This window comes from Vitis riparia, chromosome 13 (genome assembly GCF_004353265.1).
Source record: "Vitis riparia cultivar Riparia Gloire de Montpellier isolate 1030 chromosome 13, EGFV_Vit.rip_1.0, whole genome shotgun sequence".
In the NCBI taxonomy this organism is placed as follows: Eukaryota; Viridiplantae; Streptophyta; class Magnoliopsida; order Vitales; family Vitaceae; genus Vitis; species Vitis riparia.
Genome location: NC_048443.1, coordinates 11,713,676 through 11,721,577, shown reverse-complemented (window position 1 = coordinate 11,721,577; position 7,902 = coordinate 11,713,676). Strand labels below are relative to the sequence as shown.

Genomic DNA, 7,902 nt, shown 5'->3' with positions numbered 1-7,902 from the left:
AAACTGAATACAAAATCATCAATAGCACGTGTCATTTCACTCAATTTTATTTTGATGAAAATTTATTTGATGTTGGGCCCCCACCAAAGCCCTTTTATTTATGAGTGAATTAATTTCGTAAATTCCATCATTTGGAATTACGAAAATAAATGCACACTTATTTTAAAACATTTTTAAAAACGAGGAAAATGTGAAAAAGACTTGCCGAAGAGAAAATGGCAATTTGTTTTATGGAGAAGGGGATTTTGGGACCTAGAAACTCTGAGAATGAAGTTAAACATGGAGTTGGAATTATTTAAAGACTAAAACCCAGAAATTTATTTGAAGAAAAGGACTTGGAGAATTATTTTTTTTAAAAGTTAAAGATGGCAAAATGGGAAATGGCACTTGGATCAAAGGTGGCCATGCAAGCACCTGCCTCAGAGGTTTGACTGGATGCAGACATCCCACTGCAGTTACTGCATCCTGAAGATATGACACGTGTCTAAAATTGAGAGACTCCACTTCTTTGCTTCCTAACAAGAAACTATCTCAGGATGAGTATAGATAACCCCAGAGATCATATCATAGTCCACATGACCTTCTTTGCCTGCTATCACCTCTACACGTGCCACCTCATCCTCCTTTGTCTTGTGAGTTAACATGGAACTTGGAATCACTTCATCAATAGCTTAGACGCCAGCTGGGACAGGAACAAAATCAGCTTCAAGTGTATTCTGCTCACCACTAGCTGTTGGTTCAAGTGTTAATTTAACAAGGTCTCCAGATGTATCAACACTTGCTACCTTTATTCTGAACATGGACTGCATCTTTTGTTTCTCGAGAACACGCTGAAATTGCTTGCAGACTTGCCCTTCCATGCTTGGAACAATGTCCATAAATCTCTTTTAGCCGCGGCCTCACATGTTCCTGGTAGTAAATGCCCGTTATGATCCAAAGCTACTCCCGTCCAGCAATCACTCAAATCTATTGCGCGAATGTCTTCTTGCCTGGCTACTAGCTGCCCCTGAAGTTCCTTATTTAACGAGTATAGTGAGTCCACATGACAGGAGACTAAGTTCTCATGACGCATGATAAATAAAATCCTTGCCCGCCGTGACTTATCTCTTTTCATATCACCTCTTTCTTTAGGTACCAATGCATCCATTTCGAATCTTATTGCCTCTACAATCATCACCTCCACCACGGCATCTGCCATGGCTAGGCCTAGGTTCTGTACTGCTAAGAAGATCATGAAGTGCACTTCAGGATCCATCATAGGTGTGCTTAGAATGAGAACTCCAGCTTTGTCACGTGGGAGAACATCCAATTTGGTCATATATTCAAGGGTATTCATATTTTGCACAACTAAGCTTTGGAACTCACTGAAAATTTCCAGGAATGTCTGTAGGTGCGCCACGCAATCCTTGCCCTAGAGGTTGGTGATGATCACGACGTAGTCGTGTTGTAATACCTCAGCACAAGAGCAAAGGGTCCCAAGATCAATTTTGAGGACTGTATCTTCACCATTATCGGTCATTATTTCTTCTTAGATCTTTGGATCAGTCTTTTGGTCTATCCGCCACGTCAATAGCAACATGCATGGCTGCACTTTCCTTGAAGGACTATCTAGCATCCTCTTCCTTCGATGCTGATATACATCACCACGTATTGCGTCCGAAGCAAGGCTGTTTGTTAGCAAACTGAGGCTTCATGTACTCGGGGAGGAAAGAAATATACTAAAAGTATGATAGAGGAGATGATGATGGTCAAAATATGGCTTAATGGATACAAGAAAAATAAACGATGGGTATAGGAGGATCAAAAATGGGTATAGAGAATGATTAACGGAACGGCCCATGGAGATATGTACGTACGAATTCATGCATGACGAGGACAAATGGGAGAGATGGTGAAACTGTAAGAGAGATAGGCTGAATGGTGGAGTTGGAAAATGGGTATGGAAGGTGTATGATGTGGAAAGATGAGCATAGTGGATATGATGGGTATTGGATGAATAGATGGTATGTATGGGTATGAAATAATGAAGGTGGGGTGGTGAGGAAAAGAATGAGTGAGATGGGCATTAGAGAGTAGGGTGGTGATTAGTGAGGTATTTGCATGGGAATAGGGATGAAGGCTATGAAGCATATATACGGGTAGTGAGAAGGGGGGCATAAAGGATGGGGCTATGTGGAATGGGTTGTAGCAGCTGGGTGTAATGAATGGATGAAATGGGTGTCATGAGGTAGGCAGTGGGCATGAAACAATAGGTTGGATGGAGGCTAGGATGAGTGAAAGGTGAAGTTGAAGGCTAGGGTGTAGCCCGTCATCATCTTCTATGCACCTGGAGTTGTAGTAAAAACATTTTCATGAGTTGAACAGTCATAATTTGGTGCCAATTCAATGAGAGAATTTCCTCAACTGCAACATCGAATGCCTGCTCTTGGGATGACCAGGTGAAAATCTCCTCTTCAAGTCATTAATCTGATCTCCCACTTCTTCATTGGAACCGAGGTCTCCAGATTCACGTAGTCTTTGATATCCCTTTTGTTCGTTACAAGGTCCATTTTGGAGAGAATATTAACATGAGGCAATTCGGGTTGGACCATTGTGGAAAGAGATGCCATGCAATCACTAATGAACTTGATAACATCTGCCATGAGCTGCGAATCAAGTAGGTACGCAGCACGAACATTGAAATTCTTACGCTTCAAATGGTCCACAAAATTCCGAAGCATTAGAACATGCGGAAAAGCTTTATTTGGCTTGGGCAGTCAAACACCAAATAGTCATCATCCAAGTAAGTATCCAATTCACCTGTTAACCAATCATCCAAATTTTCTTCAAGGTGCTCCATGCAGTACATAAGGCCACCATCTGGCCGCAATCCAAGCTCCTACATAACATCATCCAAGGAAACAAACTCCCTAATATCCATGGCTATAGGATAGTCAAAACTTTCTGCAGTAGGATCTAAGTTCACAATATGAAATGTCCGCGGTATGGTTTCACAGTGTTGATACAAACTAGAGCAACAGGTTGGCTTGCTACTGCCAGCTGGGCCAATGACGAGTTGTGCAAAGCCCATGGTAGCTACTGAAATTGTTGCACCAACTCAGAGTGCAAAGAGAAAATTAAAAACCCGAAAAATGCCAACAACTGCAGCAGTGGCATAAGCAGTGTCAGTCACAGCTGGATCCTGATAAACACAGAAATCATATCTCTTAGGGTTCCCTATGTCTCTATCCTTGACAAGATCAAAACCACACAGGGGTCCAATAGAATCAAGCAATTCTCGTATCTGTTCTTCAGTGAAGTAATAAGGCAATCCACCTTATGCAGGCATTTTCGGATTCAGATCCCATAGCTGCCCATCTCCTCTTCATATCCTCATCATTCTCTATCAACCAACCTCCCCAGATTCACAGTTTTAAAGCCTGATAGTCTCTTTCAAAGGAAAACAGAGGAACAAAAGAAAAGGAGCAGGAACAGAGCATGGAATATTTAACAAATGTGTAGAAACCATTTCATTATTTTATTCATGGGTATAACAATTAGTGGGTCAAGACAGAAGAGGTTTGTTGGGGTAAAACGTAAAAATGCAGCAAGCTCTTCAAATGTTAAACTAATAAATCATCAAAATGCAGCAACCCAACAAGCAGAGATGAAATCATAGAGAATGAGTCATGAGAAATATGAAAAAAATGAAGGTGCACTGGAAAGCCATAACAACCACACCTGAAAGCCTCTTCTTCAACTAGTCTTGGGTTGCAACTCCCTGCTCCGTCTTCGGTAAGAGCTCAGCTCAGAATTCCTCTCAAAGATCTTTGCTCCAGACTAAGGCTCATTCCCTCTGCCAGAAAACAGCAACCAAAACCACCACTCTCCTCCCGCTTGCTGCTCTTAGCTTCATGAATCTTCTCTCACTCTCAAAAGCTACCTCTTTCCCCGGAAAAGAAACTCCCTCTTCCCCAAAATATCTCTCAGACTAGCATGAAAAACTCTCCTCTCTCTCTCAAAATCCCAGCTCTGTAGCTTCCTCTCCAGTTGCCATTTCTCACAAAAAATAACCAAACAAAAGCTCTCACTTCTTCTTCCTCTCCTGGTTATTTTTTTCTCATACGCTCCTTTCAAGCTATCCTCTGTTCTCCTCCAAACAAATACCCCTCCTCCCGGCCAAACAAAAGCTCTCCTCCTCAAAAAGCTCTCTCTGCCGCCTTCCTAAAGCAATGGATACCTAAAAAATATCTCCATTTTCTCTACCAGATTTGCCCCTCCAACAATATCTGCAGCAAAACCACCCCTGCACCACTACTCAGCAGCTGGAAGAAAAAGAAGGTCTCCTCTAACGGCCTGACCACCTTTCTTCATGCAGCTGGCTTTTCTCCCTCAAATAACAGCCAAAATGATTTTTGTCTGATTCCCCTTGACACGTGTCGACCCCAGATTGGCCTTCAAAAGCACTACTCTGATTCCATGATGGCCAATCAGGAATTGACACGTGGATGCTTAGGAGCGCGACACCTGGCCAAACAATGCTGCAACAAAACAAACCCCACATGGGGGTCTACAGTAAGTTTTTCTCATTGTAAACACAGGGAAACTGTTGTTAGTGTTTTTCTTTTCAGTAAATATTTTTTCAGAAGAATAATTTGGATCGGTGATAATGAAATCCAAAACATCTGCACTATACACTGCTTCAATTAGCACTGCAGCAAGAGCCATCGAGCTATTTCGTGGGGCCGCAGAAGAGGAAGGTGCAACATGCTGTAATGCAGCGTTTTGCTTTAAGGCACCAGAAGTGGGTACTAGACATTGTTTGAAATAGTATTGAACATTGTTTCTCTTATGACTCTGCATAATATAAAACCCAGTGATTTCTGTTGCGGAAAAATGAGAATAGGTAATGAGAAAATTTAGAACACACAGATTTACATGAAAATCTTTAGAAGAGAAAAACCACGGGAAGAAGAGAAAAATAATCCACCATGTCAAAATTTGGTACAAAATGGGGGAGTATCAAGCGAGTATTGCATAGACACAAACATCATAATCAAGTTGCACCGCCAGTTTTTTGCACATATGTCGCACATATATTGCACATAATTTTGTTTCACCACATATGTCACACCGTCAGCTTTTTGGGACAAAAATAAAATAAAATTGGGTCACCAAATTCTAACACATAAGTTAGAGAGATCTTAATAAATTATGAATAGAAAATTGTAATTGATAGATATCATATACCCACTATATTTAATCCCTTATGTCAAAAATTGGTAGAAAATGGGCGAGTGTGTAGTGGCTATTGCATAGATATGAACATCTATGTAATTCCGAACTAGGGATTTTGATGATTTCCTTAGCTTGTTGGAGGGGTCCCATTTTTCTAGGTGACAAAAATTTGTTTTAACTTGTGTATTTTATATTTTAATTTATTAATTTGATATTCTATCTTTTTAACTTAAATTTTCTATTGTATGCAGACGAAGGATGCTTAGCTTACCTCTACACCCCATATTTTTGGGGCCTTCCGGAAAGCTTTTTTTTTTTGTTGGTTGCCAATGATATTCTCGATTTTAAGGGTAGGACTGGTGAAATTGTCTTAGCAATGATGCATAAGTGGACTCATAAACGGGACTAAACTCAATATTTGCCTAATGAAGGCCGATTGGTTGTCATATTGCAAATGTATCAGATGATGTACAACCATTTCTAAGATACGGGCGAAATGTAGTTGCCCATGCTAATTAGGTTGGTATAAATTTTTAAATCTCGAGTTTTATATTCTGTTTTTAGTTGTAATTAACATAGTTAAATGCTTTCGTTTTTTGTTTATGGCATAGCGTTGCTAAAACGAGGAAGTTGGCCTCACAGACCAGGTCGAATACGTGGATTGCGGACACTGTGGAGGAGGTTGTTGCACGTCTCGAAAAGATATGGCCGAGGTTTCTCAATTCCATTCGTAGGATTTATAGCAAGCATATTATTGTCATTCCAGTTGATGACCAGTAAGTTTCATTTTATTATTATTTATTTAAAATTTAATACTTATTAATATTACTGTTTTTTTTTCTTAGGTGGCTGGAGTAGTCCACTTATTACTATTTTTTTGTACATAGGAATCTTAATGCAATTTTAACTATTTCAAATGAAAATTTAGCATTTTGTTCCATATATTCATTTATGAGAATGTAAGTTTTTCTCATTGTAAACCGTGGAAACTGTTGTTAGTGTTGTTATTTTAAGTAAATATTTTTTCAGAAGAATAATTTGGATCCGTGATAATGAAATCCAAAACATCTGCACTGTACACTACTTCAATTGGCATTGCAGCAAGAGCCACCAAGCTATTTTTGGTGGGGCCGCAGGAGAGGAAGGTGCAGCATGTTGTAATGCAACATTTTGCTTTAAGGCACCAGAAGTGGGTACTAGACATTGTTTGAAATAATATTAGACATTAATTCTCTTATGACTCTGCATATTATAAAACCCAGTGATTTATGTTACGGAAAAATGAGAATAGGCAATCAGAAAATTAAGAACACATGAATTTATGTGAAAAGCTCTAGAAGGGAAAAACCACGGGTAGAAGAGAAAAATAATCCAGCATGTCAAAAATTGGTACAAAATGGGAGAGTATCAAACGAGTCTTGCATAGACACAAACATCACAATGAAGTCGCACCGCCAATTTTTTGCACATATGTCGCACATATATTGCACATAATTTTTTTTCACTACATATGTCACACCGTGAGCTTTTTGGATCGGACCAAAAAAAAAATAAAATTGGGTCACCAAGTTCTAACACATAACTTAGAGAGATATTAATAAATTATGAATAGAAAATTATAATTGATAGATATATGTAGACCCCCACGTAGGGTCATTTTTTATGATACTTATTTGGCCAGGTGGAGCAGCTTTAGGAGGCCACGTGTTGCCTCTTCATTGGCTGCTGAAGAATCAGGTTAGTGGGATTAGGAAGCCAATGAGAAGATGACACGTGTCCAAGGAATCTGCAAAAGCTGCAGACCGTTTTGCCAGTTGCAGGGATCCTTCTTCTGGCCATTGAGGAGATATTTTGAGGAGAGGGGCTTTTAGAGAGGGGGCCAGCTGCAGGAGAGAGGAGGGAGAGATTTTGAGAGGAGGATAGTAGAGCTTGAGAGCTGAGAGAGGTAAGACTTGGAGAGGAGACAGAGTCTGGCAGAAGGAGGGTGTTGGTTACTAGTAGAGAGCTTTGGGAAAGAGGAGATTCTTGGAGCTTCAGAGAAGGTTAGTTTAGCTTGAGAGGAGGCTAGGAGGAAGACGGCTAGTGCATTTTCAGAGTTAGAGGACTTGAGTTGCCGTGAGGTGGGTGACTCCATTGCCAGAAGAGGGAGACTCAAGTATGATTTCCATAGCTATATTCATTTTTCCATGTTCATGCCTTTTCATGGGGATATCTGAATATCAAATGAGATTCTATCTGGATGTTTGAATGTGTTTACCGGGTATTTTCGTCGGTTTTTGGGATCTTGAGCTTGCTTATACTCACCCTTTTGCTTGATTTCTATCCCATTTCAATGTTCCCTGTTTTGAGATCTCTCGTGAGATTCCCACCTATGTTTTCGTTTTAAAACTCGTTTTGAATTTTTTTCTTGAACTGATTCTACATCCGAGCTCATTGAGGGGCAGATACTAATGCCATTGGACAATTGTCAACGGAAACAAAGCCTTAAACCACCTGGCAAGGACAAAAAGACGAAGAAGATCAGGGAGCTTACCCTCAAATTCATAAGAGGTTATGAGAAAAGAGAAATATTTCCTAGGAGTCATATCAGAAGCTAATAAAAAGTTGTGGCTTGATGCAAAGGACAATTCCGACTCCTGAGGTTGCGGCAACATCTGAATCTTCGATTGCAAGTTTTCAACTAGT

At 40.1% G+C, this 7,902-nt stretch overlaps 1 pseudogene; it reads right to left on the bottom strand.

The window, feature by feature from the left end:
- Positions 1–2,453: 2,453 nt before the first annotated feature.
- LOC117928323 lies at positions 2,454–3,070 on the bottom strand (annotated as a pseudogene).
- Positions 3,071–7,902: the final 4,832 nt, after the last annotated feature.